At 41.7% G+C, this 25,249-nt stretch overlaps 1 non-coding gene across 1 annotated transcript; it reads right to left on the reverse strand.

Annotated features, from left to right (window-relative positions):
• Positions 1-2,282: 2,282 nt before the first annotated feature.
• trnac-gca (transfer RNA cysteine (anticodon GCA)) lies at positions 2,283-2,354 on the reverse strand. Its single transcript has one exon. It is a non-coding gene; the product is annotated as a tRNA-Cys (tRNA).
• Positions 2,355-25,249: the final 22,895 nt, after the last annotated feature.

A 25,249-nucleotide genomic window follows, 5' to 3' on the forward strand; every position in this document is an offset into this window, starting at 1 on the left:
ACCCTACCAACCTCTGTATATATTGCATCATCCTCCGCTATTTCCACCACCTACAAACAGACACCACCACCAGAGATTTATTTCCCTCCCCACCCCTATCTGCTTTCTATAAAGACCATTCCCTTTGTGACTCTCTTGTCAGGTTCACGCTCCCATTCGCAACCAACCCACCCTCCCCTCCCAGCACCTTCCTCTGCCACTGCTGGAATTGCAAAACCTGCTCCCATACCTCCCTCTTCACCTCCATCCAAGGCCCTAGTGGAGCCTTCCACATCCATCAGAGTTTTACCTGCACTTCCACATACGTCATTTACTGTATCCGTTGCTCCCGATGCTGTCTCCTCTACATCAGGGAGACAGGACGCCTACTAGCAGAATGCCTCAGAGAACATCTCGGGGACACCTGCACCAATCAACCCCACCGCCTCATGGCCGAATACTTCAACTTCCCCCTCCCACTCCACAAAGGACATGCAGGTCCTGGGTCTCCTCCATTGCCACACCCTCACCACTTGACACCTGGAGGAAGAACACCACATCTTCCACCTTGGGACCCTCCAACCCCACAGCATCAATGTGGATTGCACATTGTTTCTTATTTTCCCTCCCTCACCTTATCCCAGTTCCAACCTTCCAACTTGACACCATCTCATGACATGTCCTTCCTGTCCATTTTCCTTCCCACCTATCCACTCCACTCTCCTCTCCGACCTATCACCATTACCCCCACCTCCATCTACCTATCACACTCTCAGATACCTTGCCCCCAGCCTCACCGCCTTTCATTTATCTCTCCATGCCCTAGGCCCACAGCCTCATTACTGATAAAGGGGTCTTGCCCAAAACGTCAGCCTCCTTCTCCTTGGATGCTACCTGACCTGCTGTGCTTTTCCAGCACCACACTGTCAACTCTAATCTCCAGCATCTGTTGTCCTCACTTTTTATTGGCAATTTACCCACTATCTAAATGCAAATAAATAAGTTTTAAAGTTATGGGAAGGAAGCTCAGCCAATTGGAGTGCACATCCTGAGTTTTGTGTGTTGTTATAAAGACACCATGTGGTCTAGCTGAGTAAGTGTCACCAGCCACACAAGCTGGAACTCTGGGTTTAGGAAGATGAGAATGCCTGGAGTCACTGTTGTGCATTCACAAGACAGAGGACTGTGCGGATCGCATGTTTGGTAATACCTCACAATGCAGGTTAGAAGCATACAAGCAGTGAGGGAATGGGTGACTGTCAGGCAATCTAACAGATTCTGGATTAGTGGTGCTAGAAGAGCACAGCAGTTCAGGCAGCATCCAAGGAGCAGCGAAATCGACATTTCGGGCAAAAGCCCTTCATCAGGAATAAAGGCAGAGAGCCCCACGCTTTTGCCCAAAACATCGATTTCGCTGCTCCTTGGATGCTGCCTGAACTGTTGTGCTCTTCCAGCACCACTAATCCAGAATCTGGTTTCCAGCCTCTGCAGTCATTGTTTTTACCTCGGCAATCTGACAGAACCAGGCAGACAGTGTAATAGTTCCCTGAGTTGATCGTGTTCCACATGACCCTTTGTCCAACTCTTTTAGTTTAAACCCCACAACACACCATTGTCAGAAGATTCACCAGAGCACTGATCACTGCTTGGTTTCAGTGAAGCCCATCTTATATGAATGGTTCCTTCTTTCCCCAAGACTGGGGCCACTCCTCATGAAATGGAACCTCATTTCTCCATACCATTCTTTGAGCCATGAACATAACCCTCCAATCTGTTTGAACCGATGCTAATTTACATGTGTCTGAGGTAACAATCTACATGTTATTACCCTTGAGGTTCTGTCTTTGACGTTGGACCCTAACCCCTCAAATATTATCAACAGCATTATTCTCAGTTCTACCTATAGAAACATTGGTCATTTGGCCCTCGATGCCTGTTCTCTCAGTCAATAAGGTCATGGCTGATCTCTTTGTGATTTCAACTCCATTTTCCTGTCTACACTCCTGCCACTCCTTAACACTAGAGGTCAGGTTCACCGGTCTATAGTTCCCTGTCTTGTCTTTACCGCCCTTCTTAAACAGTGGTGCCACATTTACCAACCTCCAGTCTTCCGGCGCCTCACCTGCGACTATCGATGATACAAATATCTCAGCACGAGGCCCAGCAATCACCTTTCTGGATTCCCACAAAGTTCTTGGGTACACCTGATCAGGTCTTGGGGTTTTACCCACCTTTAACCGTTTTGAGACATCCATCCAGCACTTTCTCCTCTTTAATCTGGACATTTTGCAAGATGCAAAGTTAGGGGGCACCTGGATTTGAACCAGAGACCTCTTGATCTGCAGTCAAATGCTCTACCATTGAGCTATACCCCCATTGCTATTTACCTTCATAATGACTTGCTGTATCTGTGTTTTAAACATTATGATTCATGTACCAGGACACCCAGACCCTTTTATACCACAAGTTCTGAAGTTTCATATTGTCTTTCTATTGTTGCTCAAAAGTGGACAAATTTGCATTTAATCATTATACTCCATTTGCCAAATTCTTGCCGACTCACTTAAATTGTTCATATCCTTTTGTAGACTCTCTACCTTCTCTTGACAATATCCTTTCCTCCCTATCTTGGTGTCATCAATAAATTTAACTACCTTACATTTTCACCCGAGTCAGTGACATAGTTTATAATTGGTTGAAGCCCTAGTGCTGATCCTGTGGCACTCCACTGGTTGCAACTTGCCAACCCAAAAAGACACATTTTTCCTTACTGTCGATGCTGATATATTGTTTTTTATACCTTAAGTTTTTATTTTGTTATGTATCCTTTAAGGTGGCAATTTAACAAATGCCTTTTGGAACTCCAAGGGCAGTATATTTACGAATTATCCTTTATCTGCTTAGTTATTTACTTCCAAAGAAATATTCTCATAAATTAGTTAATGATGATTTCCCTTTCATAAAGTCACATTGATTTTCACTGATCATGTGATGATTTTCCAAGCAATTTTGGTATAACTTCTTTAATAATGGATTCTACAATTTCCATACTGCAGGCTTATTGACAATTGGATCCTATATAGACCAGAACAACTGGATCCTTCACCTCCCATTCCAAGCTGCTTTCTGGCCAAGAGGGGTTATCTTTAAGACTGGTGTTGAGTAGAAAGCACAAACTTCGGAGGTGCAGAATGCAGCAGTAGAGAATGATACTTATTCTCTTGTAATGATGCTGTTCACATCACCACTACATTGCTTTTTATACAACAATTTGAATGGACTCCTGCATTATAGTAATTTGGTCAGTTTGCCCATTCACCCTGCGGTCAATCTTCACATCCATATAAGTAGCATGTACTTCATATCTGTTGGTCCAGGTCAATCATCATACTTGCGCCATCCCTGGATCCCCATACCAGCGTGAAATATGGTCACCCCACCCCTGGTCATGACCATTGGCCTACACGAAGGTTCCACTTAATGTAATATATGCGGCTATCTCCTGGAAGGAAGTGTCCAGGTAACTCTCCTCTCTGGAATTCCCAGATGTTTGCATCTCAGACTCTTGCTCAACACCATTTGCATTTAGAAATTAAAACCAAAATTTTTGGAAAATCTCAGCAGGTCTGGCAGCAGCTGTGGAGAGAAATCAAAGTTAACATTTCGGGTCCAGTGACCCTTCTTCAGAACTGGTGGTACCTGGAAAAAGGTTGGTGTATATGTTGAAGATAGGATGGGGGAATGAAGGAAATGGTAGGTGGAGATAGAGCCCAAAAAGAGAGAAGAACAGTTGGACAGACAAAGGAGTGGATAACAGTCAGCATCGGAGAATACTGAGATTTTTCAGCAATTCCTATTTTTGTTTCTGATTTCCAGCATCTGCTGTTCCCTCGATTTAACATTTGCATTGAACATCGATAGGATTGTCTGAGATCACAACACAATCCACAAACTCTCACATCTTATCGTGTTATTTCATCATTTGTCGGCAATGTCTATTTAGCCTTGTTTATTTGTTTGATGAGTTAATTAGTTGCAAAATTCTGGCAAGAAATTGAAAGTGGCCATTCCTTAGCTTTGAGGCAAAAATAGTTACTGGCTACTGGAGACAAAATTAAAGGAACTAAATGGAGCATCTCCTTAGCTCCTAATTTGCTGAGTCTGTGCACTGATCCACAAAAACTCATGTTGAAAAAACTAATTGTCAGAGGCTTGCCCCCCCCCCCACCCCGCACCTCCCCCCCCCCCCCCCCCAAGTCTCTATAATATCAAGTGATTCCAAATTCATTGCATTTTAAGCCAGTTTTCCCAGCACTGCCACTTAAACTGAAAAATCATGGTGTTGAAGACCAAGCAGCAGTCTGATTTATGTGTTTATTCAATATGGTTGCTTCTGATGCCTCATTATCCACATTTAGTGCAAACAAGATCAATCCAAAGAGAATTCCCAGACTTATCCTCATCAATCAACTTCGGAACCACATTTCTGAGCACTCCAGCAGGCATTAACGAAATATACTTTTTTTCTGTGGTTATGATTTTTATAATCCATTCCTCAGAGTTTTTTTAAAATTCACAGTTAATAAGATGGAGAGCAGTTAAATGATATATCCAAAGAACAAGATGAAAAGATGTCCTTAGTAAAAAAAAAATGCATGACATGCAATGTGAATTTGAAGTTAGTTGCATTCACCTTTTGAATTTGTTGAGGTTGAAATGTTTTTGCTACTTTCAGAATTATAATTAAATGCCAGCAATATGTGGATAATTGAAAATGAGTGATTATCATTCATTGAAAGGCCACATAACCACATTTCACAGCGACTGCTCTCCCTCTTGATCAGTTGAGTATTTTTCCAATTATAGTTTAAGCCTTGTTAAGCAAGAGGCAGCAGCATTTCACGTTATATCAGAGAGATGGTGCCCAATGGAAATTCTCTGAACAGTTATGATAATTTATGATGTTAAAGTCTTCTCTACGCAAAAGACCGACAGGTAACAATGGTTATAATTATTGAGTTTATATTACTATTTAATTTAAAATACATAGGCCCAGATATTGCAGTTAATAGTAAAAAATTAAAAATCACACAACACCAGGTTATAGTCCAACAGGTTTATTTGGAAGCACTAGCTTTCGGAGCGTTGCTCCTTCATCAGGTGGTTCATCATCTGATGAAGGAGCAGCACTCTGAAAGCTAGTGCTTCCAAATAAACCTATTGAACTATAACCTGGCGTTGTGTGATTTATTTTTAACTTTGTACACCCAGTCCAACACCAGCATCTCCAAATCAATAGTAAAAAGACAACACACATAGCTGACCTCAAAAAAGACCTACCCTACCAAGATCTAACATCTCTGATTTCCCCTTCCCCAACATTAATTTGAATCTGGCATTGAGTCCAAAGGAATCCCTAGGCAAACAACAACAATGACTTATCAAACAGGGTTAGCAGCAACTCATGTAGAACAGAAGAACATAGGAAGAAGGAGCTCAAACTAGGCCCTTTGAGCCTGCTCTGCCACTCAATAAGATCGTAGCTATTCCTCTCATGGACTCAGTTCCATTTACCCACGTTTTCACCATATCCCTTAATTCCTTTATTTTTCAAATAAGTATCTACTTTAGCTTTGAAAGTGATTACTGAAGTAGCATCAACTACTTCCCTGGGCAAGGAATTTCATAGATTAACAACCCTCTGGGTGAAGAAGTCCCTTCTTAGCTCAGTTCTAAACCTGCTTCCTCTAATCTTAAGGCCATGCCCTTTTGTCCTAGTTTCACCTAGCAGTGGAAACTTCTTATCTATTACTATTTTATTGATTCCCTTCATAATTTTATATGCTTCTATAAGATCTCCCCTCATTTTTCTGAATTCCAATGAATATAATGCCAATCTACTCAGTCTCTCCTCATAAGCTAATGGCCTCAACTCCGGAATCAACCTAGTGAACCTCCTCTGCACCCTCTCCAGTGCCAGTACATTCTTTCTTAAGTAAGATGACTGAAACTACATGCAGTACTCCAGGTGTGGCTTCATCAGCACCTTGTACAGCTGTAATATTACCTCTCTGCTTTTAAACTCAACCCCTTTAGCAATGAAGGACAACATTCCATTTGCCTTCCTAATTACCTGCTGCACCTGCAGACCAACCTTCTGTGATTCATGCACAAGGACACCCAGGTCCCTCTGCAAATCAGCATGCTGCAATTTTTACCATTCAAGTAATAATCTATTTTGCTGTGACTCCTATCAAAATGTATGATTTCACATTTACTACCATCGAATTCCATCTGCTAGACCTTTGCCCACTCAATCAAGGTATCTTTGTTCCTCTGCAAAGTGTTACAGTCCTCTGCACACTTTGCTCTGCCACTCATCTTCATGTCATCGGATAATTTTGACACCGTACACATGGTCCCCATCTCCAAATCATCTATATAAATTGTAAATAATTGTGGTCCCAACACTGATCCCTGAGGCACACTACCAGTCACTGATTGTCAGCCAGAATAGCACTCGTTTATCCCCAAAAATACATTATTATACACCTCTGAAGCATATGGGGCTTGAACCTAGGCTTCCCGGTCGAAGGAAGGAACATTACCACTACACCACAAGTTTACCCTTATGCTACTTACGTAGAGGAATTAGCACAGGAAGAAAAACCAAGAAGTAAACTCACTATCAAGACTTGGAAATAAACTATCATTCCTTCAGTGGCACTGGGCAAAATCCTAGAATTTTGTCCCTAATGGCATTGTGGGTGCACCTGCACAAAATGGCTGAAACGGTTTAAAAAAGGCAGCTCCCAAGGGCAACAGATAAACATTGGCTCAGTCAGTGGTGCCCACGTTTTGTCAGTGAACAAAAAAAAATGTGTTGATGCAATATGACGTAGACAGAAAGATGAAACATCAAAAAACTCTTAAAACAGGATTTTTTCATCATAATGGAAACACTTGACATCCCACAAGTATGAAATTAGTTTTCCAGGGCTAAAGAGATTGATCGTTAGTAGTTAGTATATCATTAGAAAACTAGTTGTACTTCTTTAGCTAGAAATAACTTTCTAAGTTTTTTTTTGATGAAGGGCTTATGCCTGAACCGTTGATTCTCCTGCTTCTCAGATGCTGCCTGACCTGCTGTACTTTTCCAGCACCACACTCTCGACTCTAATCTCCAACATCTGCAGCCCTCACTTTCTACAAGTTATGCCAGAGCAGAGCCTGCTCTGCCAGTTCAATCATTTCTGAAGATTTCCATCTACATGAACTTGAATAATACAAAATTGCAGATGAGTTAATTATCACTTTACAGTAACTTGTGCATTTATGTAATTAATTGTCTGTTCATTACAGCAATTTCCATAGAGACCCACACCTCTTAAAAATAAATTTGAAGTTCAAATTGACAGCCAAAATAATGACATGTTTCATGTGTTGAGACATTTAAAAACCAAAGGTTCCATTGAAACATTATATTTGTAGTTAACGAAAACACCACAAAATGGAATATCCCTTTTTTACTTTTACCACAGCCAAGTGACCAATTATCAGGTATACATTACACTGTTCTTTAAGCCAACATTAAATTCTCCAAGAATCAGCCTAAAATAATTCTTTACTGCCAAAGGTTTACTTCTATTCCTTTCCATTCTTGTTCTTAGACTTACTAACTACAGAACTGTCCCTCAACATGAGAGTACTACAGGAGATATTCCCTTTCCCAGAGAGCTTCGCAAAGTGGGGGTTGGGATCGCAAGAAGAATTGCAAACTTTGAGGACCATTGGCCCATAAAACCATAAGATCCAGGAGAAGAAGTAGGCTATTCAGCCTATTGAGTCTGCTTTGCTATTCAATGAGATCATGGCTGATCTGATCATCTACTTTCCTGCCTTTTTTCCACAACCTTTAATTCCCTTACTGATTAAAAACCTAACTATCTCAGCCCTGCATTTACTTAATGATCCAGTCTCAAAAGCCCTCTTTGGTAAAAAAAATTCCACAGATTCCTCTGAGAGAAGAAGTTCTTCCTCACCCTGGTCTTAAATATGCGACCCCTTATTCTGGTTCTTGACTCTTCCTCAGAGCAAATAACCTGTAAACATCTACCTTGTCAAATCCTAAAGGAATTACGTATGTTTCAATAGTGTTGCCTCTCAGTTTTCTATATTCAACTGTGCACTCAACCGCTCCTCATAAGACAATCTTGCCGTACCAAGGATCAGCTGAAGGAACCTTTTTTGGACTGTCTCCACTGCCAGTATATCTTTTCTTAGATAAGTGACTCAAGATTGTTCACAGTATTCCAACTGTGGACCAGCTGTTATCATCCTATTTCTACATTCCATTCCCTTTGAAATAAACATCGACATTCCATTTGCCTTCCCTATTAACTGCTCAAATTGGATGTGAGCTTTTTGTGATTCATGGATAAGAACTTCCGAATCCCTCTGTTTTGTTATTATCTGCTGCCTTTTCCCTTTGAAATAATATTCAGCTCCTCTATCTTCCTGCATAACCTCCCATTCTCCTGGATTATATTCCATCTGTCAAGTTTTTAACCTATATACATAATCTGTCTATATCTCTCAGCACACTCTTTGAGTTATCATCACCATTTGCCTTCCCATTTATTTTGTGTCATCCACAAACATAGTTCTAATACATTGACCATCTATGTCGAAGTCATTAATATGTATTGTAAATAATTGTGACTCCAGCACTGATACCTGTGGTGCTGGTCCTGAACTCAAAAGCAGCAGTGGACACCATAGAACTCTGGAATAGAGTGGTGTTGGAAAAGCACAGCAGTTCAGGCAGCATCCGAGGAGTAGGAAAATCGACATTTCGGGCAAAAGCCCTTCATTAGTATTCCTGATGAAGGGCTTTTGCCCAAAACATCGATTTTCCTGCTCCTCGGATGCTGCCTGAACTGCTGTGCTTTTCCAGCACCACTCTACGCCAGAATCTGGTTTCCAGCATCTGCAGTCATTGTTTTTACCATACAACTGTTATAACAGTTATATCCTTGTACTAACAGGCCGCTGCCATCAACTCCCCTCCCCATTCCAATCTTCTGTTCAAACTGGTCACAGTTGCACCTCAGTCTGTGTACTGGTGCCTCACATTACCAAGAGCCCTGAGTTCAATTCCAGGCCACTGTCTGGTGTGGAGCTTGCAAATTCTCCCTGTGTTTGCGTGGGTTTCCTCTGGGTGCTGTGGTTTCCTCCCACAATCTAAAGATGTGCAGCTTAGGTGAATTAACCTTGCTAAATTGCTCATAGTATTCAGGATGTGTAGGTGCATTAATCAGGGGTGCATAAAGGATAATAGGGGGATGGGTTACTCTTCAGAGAGTTACTGGGGACTTGTTGGGCCAAAGGGCCTGTTTCCACAATTTAGGGATTCTAAAAAAAATCTTGTGGTTCTCACTGAGGGGTTATTCACTTGTGGGATGTGGGTGCTGTTAGTTGGCCAATATTTATTGTCCATCCCTAGTTACCCGTAAGAAGGTGGTGGTGAGCTGCCTCCTTGAACTGCTGCAGTCCATGTGCTGAATGGTGACCCACAATGCCTTTTAAAGGGGGGATTTCCAGAATTTTGACCCAACGACAGTGAAGGAATTATGTTTTATTTCCAAAAATAAAACATAATTCTTGCAACTAATGGTCTTCCCATGTATCTACTGTCCTAGTCCTTCTATATGGAAAAGGTTGCGCGTTTGGAAGGTGTTGTCTATGGATCTTCAGTAAATTTCTCCAGTGCATCTTGCAGCTAGCATGCGCTGCTGCTTCTGAGCGTCAGTGGTTACAATTTTGAGCCTCTTTATGGGGCCACAGTGGGGGAAAAGGTTATGAAATCCTGCTGCAGCTCAAAGAAGTTCCAACTTCACTTTAACTCCTCACAGATTTGTTCTTATCAATCTGAGCATCAAACTCCACCAATGCTCCATGGAGATCTTTGATCTTTAGTTGCTTTCTCTCTCTCCTGAACACTGGTGAACTAAACTGTGTGATAAATGGTGTTACATTCAGCAAGCCCATAACTCAATATCAGAATTAGTTTCTTTGGTTTGTTCCCATCTCAAAGCCATCATTGCATATGGGCCTTGTATCCAGATGTAAAGGCTGTTGAGTTATCCTTTTATCATGCCAGTATATTGACAGCTTAAAATGCAACTGTTTGCAAAAATAACATTCTCAACACTTTTCTGGGATTTTAGAGAAGTCTATTTATGTTTGAAACATTGTCTGTAAACGTAGACACCTTGCAGCTTCCTGCCCCGAGCAAAATAATCTGGGTCCCCTTTAATGACTAAGAATCAAATCTCCTAGATTTGTTGTAGGCAGACATCAGACCTGGTCACATGACCCTTTTCAATTCACCAGAAGCTAAAGGCTAAGTACCAAAACATAACAAACGTCTGAAGTTCACAATTAAGAATGACGCAAGTTCCTAATCGTTTCACAAATTAATTGCAGTGAATATAGACAAAAGTTATGCATTTAATATAGTGCAAGGCTTGGCAATTACCTTTTCAAAGATTATCTTTATGGATCAGTATGACAGTATTGTCACTGTCATCTTTACAACAATAAAATCTGGACTGTAGAAATGTGCCTATGACTAGGGGATCAACTACTTAACATTCTTAACTGCTGGATTCCCTAAACAATACTTTCAAAAAGCAAATACCATCCAAAAGCCTGGGTTGGTATGTGACATTGGCTGTGCCCTTTCTGATTCATTGCCACTAATTATATCAGCTCTACAGCAAACTGTGGTGTAGATTTCCCACTGAAGCAGTTGGGAACAGTATGGTGTTCATCAAACCCATTTCTCTTGCTGTTGAATACAGGTTACAACCTGACAAAGATGAACAGCCATCATGGTCAAGGCTTTGCCTGCAGCAGAATATTTGTATCTGATGTGACAATGGTTACATTAGCTCCCATAACTAAGACCTAAATGTGTATAATACTGCATCAAATGATTCAACAGAGTCTGATGTATAAACGATTACAGTCGCAGGGGCTTTGCTTCATGTGGTCCCAATTAAGATGGAGTTTGAGACATTTATAATTTTATATCACACACGATCACGCAGTGATGATATGATGAGCATGTCTCTTAAAGCTACATCACATATTAACGAGGAGGCATAACACTGCATTCCCCTATTTCCAAAGAGAAGATAAAATGCCAACAGATATACATGGCAGAGTAGAGCTCCTGATTCAAGAGTTTTTAGATTCCCTACAGTGTAGAAACAGACCCTTTGGCCCAACCAGTCCACACCAACCCTCTGAAGAGCAACCCACCCAGACGCATTTCCCTCTGACTAATGCACCCAACACTATGAGCAATTTAACATGGCCGATTCATCTGACCTGCACATCTTTGGATTGTGGGAGGAAACCAGAGCACCCAGAGGAAACCCACACAGACACAGAGAGAATGTGCAAACTCCACAGAGACAGTTGCTTGAGGCAGGAATCAAACATGGGACCCAGGTGCTATGAGGCAGCAGTGCTAACCACTGAGCCACCGTGTGACCGCAGCAGAGATTCTGCTTCAACCACTTTTCTTTATTTCTATTTTCTTTGCTTTACTTACTTACTTCCTTTTACTTACATTCCTCGTTGAGGCGAGGAATCCCAGTGCAGACTCAAGTGGGCCCCAGCACCGACCTTGTTGCTGTGGCGAGTGAGCCCCAACTTACTTTTCTGAGGCGAGCACAGACCTGACATCGGAATCGGCGGCTGCTACCTCGTAGAGGTAGGCCCAGTAATGAAAGATGGGGCCTGAGGATCGGCGACTTTGTGGTTGGTTGGATCTGGTACTATAGGTGGTGAAGGGTGTTACAGCAACATTGACAAGGTGGGCTCAGCGACTCTGACATTGGCAGTTTTGGTGCTAGCAGTGGTGAGGCAGTGGCAATGGAGAATCGGCATCAAACGGTGTCTGAAGAATTGCAACCTCAACATTGATTGAGTCTGGTGTAGTGGCAAGACGGTGGAGGAGAAATGGCAGTGTGGGTGTCGTTGACGATGAGCTGGCTCAGCACTGATAGACTCTCTTTACGCTTTTTCCTTCTTTTGTTTCTTACTCTTAAAACTATTCAAAATGGAGTCAGATCTTGGCAACTGTGGAAAAGCTTTTCACTGTTGTTTTCACTGTAAAATATGCATGACAATAAAACCATAAATCGTAAATCAATACATGTTGTCAATTTGATAATTATGCAAGCAGGCCAAAGAGAGCTTACAAGATTAATAATTAAAAGTTAATTTTTCCTAGGCTGGTGATTGTACACCTGTCTGGAGAGATGTATATTATAAAATAAAAACCTGTGGATGCTGGACATCTGAAAAAACTTAGAACAGAAATTGCTGGAGAAACTCAGTAGGCCTTGCAGCATTTGTGGAGAAAAATGCAGAGTGAGCACTTTGAGTCCAACAGCTTGGAAAAGGTGGGGGAAAATAAATGAGCAGATAGATGGACATGGAGCCCAGAGTGAGAGAGAAAACATGGCAGGCAGACAAAGGGAGGATTGTTAGGAAACCAGGGAAGCAGAGAAGCTGTGATTAAAGAAAAGAGTCACTGGATCCAAAAGGTTAATTCTCCTTCCTCTCAATAGATACTGCCAGACCCTGCTGACTTTCTCCAGCAATTGCTCTTTTTGTTTCAGCTTTCCAGCATCTGGAGTTCTGGGCTTTATTAAAGAAGAGGAGCTATATAGGTGATAATAGGGACTATGACTTGGTGAAAATGGGTTGGCTGTGCTGGAAGCAACCCTTTTCATGACAGGTCCTGGCTTGTGTGGATGGGTAATAGACATGAAAGGAGGTGTTATGCCCTAAAATTGTTCAATTTAATGTTGACTCCTGAAGACTTTAAGGTTCCTAAGTGCAAGATGAGATGTAACTCTCCAAGGTAGCTACCCAGACTACATTTCACCTCCCTGGTGTAGAGGAGATTGCATTGTAAGCAGTGAATACAATAGACTAGATTAAATGAAGCCAAGGTAAATTGCTGCTTCACCTGGAAGGTGTGCCTGGAGCCTTGAATAATGAGAAGGGAGGAGTTAAATGAGCAAGTGGTACACACTCTCTGCAGTTACATAGGATGGTGTTGTAGGAGTGTGAGGAGGTGTTGGGAATGGAAGAGGAATGGACCAAAGTATTCAGGAGGGAATAGTCCCTGTAGAATGCTCTTTAAAAAGAGAGATTATGTGTCCAGGGATGGCATCCTGCTGGAGGTGTCAAAAATGGTGGTAATGAACCTTCGGATGCTGAGGCTGGTAGGGTGGAAAGTGAGAATAAGGGGGACCTGATTGTTGTGTGAGGGAAGAGAAGGGGTGAGGGCAGAAGTGTGGGAAATGAGGCGGATATAGTTAAGGGTCTTGTCAACCTCGGTGGTGGGACATCATCAGTTGAGAAAAAGATGGACATTTCTGAGGTCCCAATTTGTTCTGTGTTTCTCTTGGTTAACAATTTGGTTGCCTTGCAGCTGGTTGCTTTCATTCAACATCATGATCACAGTGAGAATGTTCTTCCTCACTCTGACTTTGTCCATGATTGATATGTCATACCTTGGTCTGAGGTGGTTCCTGTTCCTTCACACTGTAACACTCTGATCATTAATGACTTTGCACGATCAGGGCTAAATGGATATTCTAGAAATCTTTGTTGGCATACAAGTATTTGAATTTGGATTTCTGACTCACCCCTTTCTGTCCAGTGTGTAATTATGATCGTACTCTACATGCACAGTGGTCATGTATCTCTTGCATCTTCCTTTGTCTTTGAAGAAGAATGTCTGCTTCTCAGAATAGTTTGATAATTGACTGTTAGGCAAGGTCATTGGCACTTAATTCTGAGCAAAAGTTGTGCGAGAGATAATAATCCCTTCTTCATTGGTGTTATATGAAATGTAACATCGCAATGTGAAAATCTGGATTTGTGTTGCTTGACACTTAATGATCATTGAGTTTGTAGTATATACCATATGGTCTACTTAGTCTGTTTGAGCATGGATTGTTCTATGACAATGTGCTATGACTCACTCAGCACTTAGCTGTAAGCTTTGAAATCATCTGCCAGACAATATCCATTCCTGGGTAATGAACAATCTGAAGATAACAATCATTGTGGCAACAATGGTTGCAGTCCTTGTGCTGTTAATTTATGAAATAATGGGAAATGTTGAGACATAATCTGTCACAAGTTTATAACCTTCCCCACATTTTCTGTTGCTACTTTCATCCAAGGGCTGAATGAAACATCACAGGTGGGATAGGTGCATTTGGCATGCAACACTCACATTCACAAGTCATTGAATATTCTGATTCATCCCTGGCCACTCGGCAAATTCACTTGCTTAATATTGTGTGCACTCAATACCCATGTTTCCCTAGTGTAACATGGTCATGATCCCTTGGCATAATGCTTTTGGCATGAAGACTTGTTTGCCGTTGAACAGGTCTTGCTGTTATATGCCAGTTTTATCTCTGTATGACCAGGTCATTCAGAGTAGCAGGGTATGGATGTTAGGGCAGTTGCATGTTCCTCCTACAGAATGTGGCAAGTGAGAGACACTACACATGTCTCTGCTGACCACATCTGCCGGAAGTGCACCCAACTCCAGCTCCTCAAAAACTGAGTAAGGGAACCGGAGCTAGAGCTGGATGAACTACAGATCATCCGGGAGGCTGAGGGAGAAATTGAGAGGATATACAGGGAGGTGGCCACTTCTCAGAAACAGGATAAGGATGGCTGGGTTACAGTCAAGGGGAGGAAAGGGAACCAGCAGATAGGGCAGGGACCCCTGTGGCCGTTCCCTTCAGCAATAAGTATACCATTTTGAATACTGCTGGTGGGGACGGCTACCGGGGAAGCCAGAGTTGTCAGGTCTCTGGCACTGAGCCTGGCACTGTGGCTCAGAAGGGAAGGAATGGGAATAGAAAAGTGCTAGTGGTAGGAGACTCAATAGTTAGACGGATTGACAGGAAGTTTTGTGGTCAGGGACGGGACTCCCAGAAGGTATGTTGCCTCTCCGGTGCCACCGGGTTTACAGGATTCTGAAGGGGGAGGGTGAGCAGCCAGAAATCGTGGTACATATTGACACCAATGATATAGCCAGGAAAGGGACTGAGGATCTGAAAAGTGACTACAGAGACTTAGGTTGGAAGCTGAAGAGCAGGACGAGTAGAGTAGTGATCTCGGGTTTGCTAACGAGATAGTGAGGTTAAGAAGTCAGTGAATGCAGCATAACATGGCGGCGAGGCTGGTGCAGGAGGGAGGGCTTCAGATACCTAACCCATTGGGATACCTTCTGGGGAAGGTGGGACATGTACATGAAGGACGGGTTGCATCTGAACTGGAGGGGTACAAATGTCCGAGGTGGTAGATTTGCTTGTGTGATTCAGGAGGATTTAAGCTAGTTTGGCAGGGGATTGGGAATCAGAGCTACATATCTGAGAGGGGGGCAGTTGTAGATGGGGCAGTGACAGGATGCAGAGAAGCTATCAGGAAGGTTTCTCATGTGATGAAACAAAGGGATCAGTTAAAGTGTGTCTGCTTTAACGCAAGAAGTGTCAGAAATAAGAGTGACGAACTTAGAGCATGGATCAGTACTTGGGGCTACGATGTTGTGGCCATATCAGAGACGTGGGTTTCACAGGGGCAGGAATGGTTGCTACATGTTCAGTGTTTAGAACATTTAAAAAGAACAGGGAGGGTGGAAAAAGAGGAGGGGGTGTAGCATTGCTAATCAGAGAGTGCATCACAGCTACAGAAACCAAGCTTGTTGAGGAAGGTTTGTCTACTGAATCAGTATGGGTGGAAGTTAGGAACAGCAAAGGAGCAGACACCTCGTTGGAGGTTTTCTACAGATCCCCTAATTGCAGTAGGGAGATTGAAGAACTCATAGGCAGGTAGATTTTGGAAAAATGTAGATGTAGGTGGCACGGTGGCACAGTGGTTAGCACTGCTGCCTCACAGCGCCAGAGACCTGGGTTCAATTCCCGCCTCAGGCGACTGACTGTGTGGAGTTTGCACGTTCTCCCTGTGTCTGCGTGGGTTTCCTCCAGGTGCTCCGGTTTCCTCCCACAGTCCAACGATGTGCAGGTCAGGTGAATTGGCCATGCTAAATTGCCCGTAGTGTTAGGTAAGGGGTAGATGTAGGGGTATGGGTGGGTTGCGCTTCGGCGGGGTGGTGTGGACTTGTTGGGCCGAAGGGCCTGTTTCCACACTGTAAGTAATCTAATCTAATGAAGCTGGGTTGCTGTTATGGGTGATTTCAACTTTCCCAATATCAACTGGAACCTCCTCAGTGCAAATGGTTTGGATAGAGCTGTTTTTGTCAGGTGTTCAGGAGGGTTTCCTTACTCAATATGTAGACAGACCGATGAGGAGAGAGGCCATTTTGGATTTGGTGACCACAACTGCCTCACATTTACCACAGCCTTGGAGAGGGAAAGAGCAGTTACCAAGGGAAGATACTTAAATGGGGAAAAGGAAGCTATGACGCTATCAGACAGGAATTGGGAAGTACAGATTGGGAGCAATTGTTCCACAGAAAGGGCACAGCAGACATGTGGAGACTATTTAAGGGGCAGTTGTTGCAAATAATGCACAAATTTGCTCCTCTGAGTCAGATAAGAACGGGTAAGATTAAGGAGCCTTGGATGACAAGAACAGAGGAGCTTCTCATCAAAAGGAAGAAGGTAGCTTATGTAAGGTGGAGAAAACAAGGATCTAGCACAGCTTTAGATGATTCCTGGCTTGCTAGAAAGGAGCTCAGAATGAACTGAGGAGACCCAGAAGGGGGCATGAGAAAGGCTTGGCACAAAGGATTAGGGAGAGGCAAAGGCATTTTACTTATATGTGAGGAATAAGAGAATGATCAGGGAGAAGGTAGGGTCAATCAAGGATAGCATAGGGAAGTTGTGCGTGGAGTCTGAGCAGATAGGGGAAGCCCTAAATGAGTTTTTCGTTTTAGTTTTCACGAAAGAAAGGAACCCTGTTGTGAATGAGAACTTTGAGGAGCTGGGATACAGTCTTGAACAGATCAAGATTAATGAAGTTGTAGTTTTTATAAATGACTTGGATCAGGAAGTTGAGGGGTGGTTTAGTAAATTTGCAGATGACACAAAGGTTGGAGGTGCCGTTGATTGTATTATGGGGTATTGCAGACTGCAGCGCAACATAGACAGGATGCAGAGCCGGGCTGAGAAATGGCAGATGGAGTTCAACCTGGATAAATGCGAAGTGATGCATTTTGAAAGGTCACACTTGAATGTTGAATGTAGGATTATATGCAAGATTCTTGGCAACGTGGAGGAACACAGGGATCTTGATGTTCAAGTACATTAATCCCTCAAAGTTGCCACCCAAGTGGATAGGGTTGGCTTTCATTAACAGGGGGATTGAGTTTAAGAGCCGTGAGGTTTTGCTACAGCTCTACATGTGCCTGGTGAGACCAAACTTGAAATATTGTATCCAGTTCTAGTCGCCTTACTAAAGGAAAGAGGCTTTGGAGAGGGTGCAAAGAAGGTTTACCAGGATGCTGCCTAGACTGGGGGGCTTGCCTTATGAAGAGAGGTTGACTAAGCTCAGACTTTTCTCTCTGGAGAGAAAGAAGAAGAGAGGTGTTTTGACCGAGGTATTTGGGTAATGAGAGGCATGGATAGAGTCAATAGCCAGAGATTTTTCCCCAGGGCAGGATTGACTGGCACGAGGGGTCACAGTTTTAAGATATTAGGAGAAAGGCATAGAGGGGACGTCAGAGGAAGGTTCTTTACACAGAGATTTGTGAATGCATGGAATGTGTTGCCAGCAGTGGTGGTGGAAGCAGAGCCATTAGGGTCATTTAAGCGACTGATGGACATGCACATGGACAGCAGTGAATTGGGGGATGGGTAGTTAAGTTATTTTATTTTACATTAGGTCAACCCTCGGTACAACATCATGGGCCAAAAGGCCTGTTCTGTGTTGTACTTTTCCATGTTCTGTGTTCTAAAGTCAACAAATACGTACAGCCATTGGTTTAATACTGTCAGGCCATTCCTGAATAATGATCTTCTGTCTTTGTTCATCTTTGGCATTTACCGATTGCAAGTGTTGATGCAAATTCTGGCTAGAGAGTAATGGATCTACCTTGACGATGCCTTCAACTTCAACTGCTTTAATGGCACCACATATGGTCCATTCTACCACAGTGGGTGGGGTTAGAATCTCATGAAAGATGTTGCAAGGAGCAGCTTGTTATCACCAGTTAGATTACAAGTAGCTCCAGTTAAAATGGAGTCAGAGACCTTTGTATCCTCAAGTCACATGCTATAATGCAGTGTTAAAAAATCATGAGCATACAGTTAGCATGCTAACTACGAGACATAGCACAGGAATTTTGTGATATTGGCAAATTACTGCTGATGCTGGGATCTGTACTGAAAACAAAAAGAAATGCTGGAAATCACAGCAAGTCAGGCAGCATCCGTGGAGAGAGAGCAAGCTAACGTTTCAAGTCAGAGCTCTGATGAAAAGTCAGAATAAATAGGTGATAGTCTGTGGAATTGCAGTTAATCTAGTTTTCATTCAATGTAAACTGGCTGTCACAGCTTGACATCTATTCTGAAAGTATTCAGGTATATTTAAATTAGTCATGTTTGTAATGCACCAAAACCATGTGAAATGACAGGCTCTCCTCCTCACACCTATGTTCGAATAAATATATTACTGGTGTTTTACTAATCCACTGGGAACTATGAAGAAGCAGTAATTACCTTAGGTTTTAAAGCCATTATCAGCACAATGGCACCGTTATGCATGTTCCATTACTCCAAATACATATTTTCAACATAGGTTTCATTATGAACTGCTGTTGAACTATATGGTGCTAATTCCAGGATTTACCTTCCTGTTTGTATTGTTGCCTGGCATGAATGACTTCTTGTTTGAGCAATGTTAGAACACTATCCTATCATAGATTAAAGCAGCTATGGATGGCTATAATCACACAATAATTTTATGAAGTTATCAAGATATGGATGATTAATCTTTATTTCCATCCATTGAATTAATACCTAGGACTTCTGTTGAAAAAAACCCATCAAAATGTTCCAGGATGCTGTGTTTTAAAATGGCCACAAAGGTGACTTGACCTGCAATAGAGGTCAAGTTTCTAAAGTCATTTATGTGGATGAACAATAGAAATGTCTGAAACAAACAAAAGCAGAAATTGCTGGAGAAACTCAACAGATCTGGTACTGTCTGTGGAGAGAAAGCAGAGACAATGTTTCAGTAACTCTTCTACAGAACTGATTGTAGCTAGGAACAGATGGTACTTATGCCGCAGACAAAGGTGGGGATAGAGAGAAGGTGGAGGGGAAGGGAGTAAATGATAGTTGGAAATGGAGCTCACAGAGAGACAGAACAGCTGTCAGGCAGACAAAGGAATAGGATAGAGTGGTGCCGGAAAAGCACAGCAGGTCAGGCAGCACTCGAGGAGTGGAAAAATTGACATTTCGGGCAAAGGCCCTTCATCAGTCCTGATGAAGGGCTTTTGCCTGAAACGTCGATTTTCCTATTCCTCAGATGCTGCGTGATTTGCTGTGCTTTTCCAGCACCACTCTAATCTAGATTCTGATTTCCAGCCCCGGCAGTTCTCACTTTTGCCTAGACAAAGGAATAGATAATGTTGAGCCAGGGAGAAAGGAAAGCTGCAAATGGGGACCACCAGTTGGTGAAAATGGGTTGGCTGTGACGAAAGCAGCTGATGCGATGACAAGGCCCTGGGGTGTGGGTGTGGCCAAAGGACATAGAAATAGGTGCTCAGGCCTTAAAATTATTGAACTCAATGTTGAGTCTTGAAGGCTCTGGCAGAAATGTCTGAGCGTGGTTGGGATATCTGGTCGGCATGGACGGGTTGGACCGAAGGGTCTGTTACCATGCTATACATCTCAATGACTCTATGACTCTATTTACCCTGCAGAATGTCACACTTGCCATCATTCAAACTACCTGGAAAATACCCAAGGAAAGTGGGCAGCGGCCCAACTTTTCAGCAGACATTATCCGAGACATAGGGAACCCAGCAAAGTCCATTATACAATAGAGGTGCTGGAGACTCCTCTTCTGATTCACTGCCATCTTCCTAGTCCTGTTGATGGGAGTTTGAAACTCCTTCATTAACATTGATTATCTCCATTGTGTGTCAATACTGCCAATTGTGAGTCACATGATCAAAATCTGGGAATAATTATAAGGTTGTCTGTTCATTACAGAAAGACAATAGCATTAAGAAAGTCTATAGAATGGAATAACAGCATCTTTCCCTCAACAGTTCTTTTAAGGTCAGACCTATTTCTGTTACAATTAGAAATACATCTCAAAGATAGAGAATTTAAAAATATAAGGAACTTCAAGTGCCATAGTACCCACTCTTAGATACAGACTGATTCCAATTTAAAAGACACTGCCTCATTTTAATGACTTTTTTTTTCCTAATTCCGTATCTCCCTTTCCACATCTGTGTGTCTGTGTGCTTGTGAGCTTCTGTGCTGCAGAATTCAGGATGCATTTTTACATTTTAATACTTTATATTTTCAATTAAGTAAATTTATGATAAAATTAATTCCTTAATTTTTGTTAACTGGCTTGATTCTTTATACCACTATGTTTGTGGACATACTAAATTGAAAAACAAATCAAAAAAGTTCAGACTGTGTTCTACTAACGTCAGGAGTAAAAAGTGAGGAAATTATTCACCTTTCCAGATTTGCTAGGGCAATAAGCACACAGTTCACACACAATTCCACTTGATGCAGATCTGCTCCAATGTCCGCTAGTACCTAACATTTAAAATTCTGGATTAGTGGTGCTGGAAGAGCACAGCAGTTCAGGCAGCATCCAGGATGCTGCCTGAACTGCTGTGCTCTTCCAGCACCACTAATCCTGAATCTGGTTTCCAGCATCTGCAGTCATTGTTTTTACCTAACATTTAAAAGCATATTTTTTTAAATAAAACTACTATTGCATTCAATTGTTTGATGTTTGAATATGTGTGTCTCTTGATTGCTCTCTGTGCTGTCAATCTAGCCTGTGGGTGTGCTTACAAAGAAAGAGAACCATGCAGTAAGCTTATGGCAGCAGATACTTTAATAGCATTGGAATAAAGCTTCATTCTCATATGGAACCTGGCGTGTCATCTCTGTGCATTTCTGAGGTACAAAACACAATAGAAACCAACAAGATCAGAGATAGATATCTATTAAAATTCCCTCTGCATAACTCAAGTTCCTTTGACATTATGTCAGTTCCAACAGCACAAGGTTTATCACAGGGTCTTCTGTAATGTAAATGGTCCCATGTCAAAGGAAGCATTGAAAATTCTCTTTGAACAGAGTGATGTCAAGAAAGTTAATTATAACTGGGGAGTTGCAATTCTTATTGAAACTATTATCTTTGATCTGTTCTGTAAAACACTTTCCACTGACAAAATTACTTGACTGATGTTATTAAAACTGATAAACCTGACACTAGCATTTACAACTACAGACCAACTTCACAGTCCCATTAAAATAGAAGACAGATGGAGAGGAGATAGTTTCAATGCCCTAAAACAAAATATATGCCTTAGTTAAAATATGATATTCTCACATTGTATTACTTAATTTTTGTGTCTTGGTTTCAGATAAGCACTTGCATTGTGTGAGGCTCCCCATCAGAAACATGAACATTACCCAAATGATTCCTTTAGTCATCACAGAAAAATGATTTGCAAACCCTATCTCACATTGAAAAATAAACATTCATTTAGACAGTACATTTCACATTGTTAAACTATTCCAAAGTATTAATGGTTAATAAACTGTTTTGAATATACAAACATTGTCACAACATGATAGCTAATTGGTGCACTGCAATATCTCACAAATAGCAGTAGAATAAATAGCCAAATTATCTGCTTTGGGAGAATGATAAATATTGGCCAGAACTCCCTGCACCTTTCTGAAAGATCACATGAGATTCCATTGACCACCAGAGTTGGTTAGCTCAGTTTGCAGGATGGTTGGTCACTAATACCGTGTAATGTCAAAGTTTGATTTCAATTCCTACACCTTTCTTAACCTCTCCTGGGGTATGGTGACCCTTAAGATAAAACACCACCAGTTGTCTCTGACTAATGAGGGAGAAGTCTTGCTGTCTGGGAGGACCATCATGGTTTTACCTTTATGTAACACTCCTCAGTTTAACATCTTGTCTGAAAGATAGACTTTCAAGCTGTGCAGCACTATCACGTCCTTTCCACTTTGAAATTATAAGCTTTGTAATGAACTCAAATTCATGGAAAAGGATTTGAAAGCAGTCTGTTGAGTCAATATCATGAGAACCACCTGAATCAAGGCTTACGCTAAAGAGAAATCTTACCTTTAATGTGAAAGCAATTATAGATTCATAGAGATGTACAGCATGGAAACAGACCCTTTGGTTCAACCCGTCCATGCCGACTAGATACATCCCAACCCAATCTAGTCCCACCTGCCAGCATTGAATATATTCCTCCTTCCTAGCTTTATGTTTGCTTAATACAGACTACAAATACTGGCCCTGAAATGCTAACTTTAATGTCATGGAATGATAGGGCACGGAATTAGGCCATTCAAGCCATCATGCCTGTTCAAGCCCTTTAAAATAGCTATTAAATCTGCGCCTCACACTTTCAATGAAGCCCTTGAAACATAGCTTTTTCAAATTGAAATCTTCCTTTTTCAGGAGCCTCTGACCCTCACATTTCTGCAATCTCTGTATTTAAACAAAAACCCTTTGAAAATCAGTGCACAATTCACAATGGAAAAGATAGCTTTGTCTTACAGGATGGTAGAAATAGAATCACTGAAGTTAACAGGCTATGTCCAAATGAATTTAGTTTACAATAGATTTCCCTGTATTTTGAATCATCCAGAACATATAATTTCTTTAAAATAGTTGCCGTTGCTTCATGATTTAGGTGCTTGTATCACAATGTGAATGATGAGATCCATCTATCACAATTAGCTTTAATCAAGTAACGACAATGCACCAGAATTCACCACTGATAAAATACAAACCCAGAATATCAAACATTTTACATTCATTATGCATCAATCTATGTTCCCCTGTCAACAGACTGCACCTTCTGTAAATACCCAGGAAGTCACAGTGGAGCCACTATGTCAATGTTGCCTCTATCTGATAGTTATGTTGGCTCCAAAAGTCAAACTGAATTAGACACAGGTCAGAAACATTTATCACTAGAATTGAGCTGCTCTTTGGCTCTACACCAAGGAGGTTTGAACTGCCCGTTCAGACATCTCTCGCTTTGTTCAATGGGAGTGTTCTTGATTGATGGAACAGTTATACATATACTTGGAGACATTTATCAGATTGTTTAGGCTCCAGACACATTAAATATCACTGTCTCTGAAGTAACTGACACAGAGTTGGCACTTCTCCATTTTTTTTTGTTTTCCCAGAAGTAGTTTACTCACAGAACAACCTTTTGGTTGCTATGCTACCTGTTGTATGGATGGTCAGAAAACTGAGGTTAAAATAAATTATTTCTCCATGATTTCATTTTTTAATTGATACATAAAAACCTAGCAATTATATCACTTCCGGAACAGAAAGCATATATTTTAAAAACTCATCGAGCCTTCTGAATGGAAACAGACCCTTCAGTCCAACTAGTCCATGTCGCCCATTTCCCAAACTAAGCCAGTCTCGTTTGCATGTGTTTGGCCCATATCCTTCCAAATCTTTCTTACTTATGTACTTATCCAAATATCTTTTTAATGTTGTAATTGTACTTGCATCCACCACTTCCTCTGACAGTTTCACAGATTTACTACCAGTACTTATTTAATGATAAACTTTAACTTTTGTCAAGTTGCTTGATATGTAATGATTCCAAAACCATTTCCTTGCGTAATGTCTATTGAGTCCAATTTTGATCTTTGTCACATTTCATTCATGGGATTGAAATGAATACAAAGTCGGTTTAGCAACAATTGTCCTGAAAGGCCTTCATCAAAATATGTCACTATATGATACAATGGGCTCAATTCTGTCTTTGTCTAAACAATATAACAACATAAATTAGGAGCAAGATTAGGCCATTTGGATCCTGTAACCTGCTCTATCATTCAGTACAATCAGGGCTCACCACACTGTGGCCTCAATTTCACTTTTCTACTCCCAATGACATTTGACTCCCTTGTTACCCAACAGTCTATTTCCTTGTGCCTTAAAAGAATTTGCTGACCCTACATCCACCATTCTCTAGCAAAGATAGTTCCAAAGATTCATGACCTGGTGTACCTGGCTAGCTCAGTCAAGAGGCCATATGATTATAAAATCACAGGATCATGAATTCAATCCTACACTACTCAGAGAATAGTAAGGGTATGGAATGCTTTGCCTGCAATGGTAGTGGATTCGCCAACTTTAAGTACATTTAAGTCATCATTGGACAAGCATATGGACATACATGGAATAGTGTAGGTTAGATGGGCTTCAGATTGTTATGATAGGTTGGTGCAACATCGAGGGCCAAAGGGCCTGTACTGCGCTGTAACGTTCTATGTTCTATGTTCTATGGTTGCCTTTATAAGGGTCAACATGGTGGCTCAGTGAGTAGCACCACTGCCTCACAATGCAAGAGACCCAGGTTCGATTCCATCCTTGGGCAACTGCCTGTGTAGAGTTTGTACATTCTCCCTGTGTTTGCATGGGTTTTTCTGGTGCTTTGGTTTCCTCCCACAGTCCAAAGAGGTGCAGGTAAGAGGGATTGCCCGTGGGAAATGCAGGGTTAGGAGAGGAGTAGGGGTGTGGGTGGGATGTGTTTTGGAGGGTCAATGTGGAGTTGATGGGCTGAATGGCCAGCTTCCACACAATAGGGGTTTCTATTTTTCGATTCTGAGCAAAAGAAAATACTCCTAATTTAAACACTAAATTTGAGTCCAATGACTCTTCAGAACTCGTCGTGCTGAAGATGAAGGATTAACTCGGTTTCTCTCTCCAGCAATAATGCCAGAACTGTTAGGTTTCTCCAGCACTTTTTGTCTTTATTCCCCTGAGGAGCTTAAATGTTTCAATTAGATCACCTCTCATTCTTTTAAACTCCAATGAATACAGTACCAACCTGACTAAACTTCCTTCATTTGAAAACCCAAATATCCCTGGTATCAGTTGAATTAATCTTCTCGGAGTTGTTTCTAAT

This window comes from Chiloscyllium punctatum, chromosome 7, assembly GCF_047496795.1.
Source record: "Chiloscyllium punctatum isolate Juve2018m chromosome 7, sChiPun1.3, whole genome shotgun sequence".
Classification (NCBI taxonomy): Eukaryota; Metazoa; Chordata; class Chondrichthyes; order Orectolobiformes; family Hemiscylliidae; genus Chiloscyllium; species Chiloscyllium punctatum.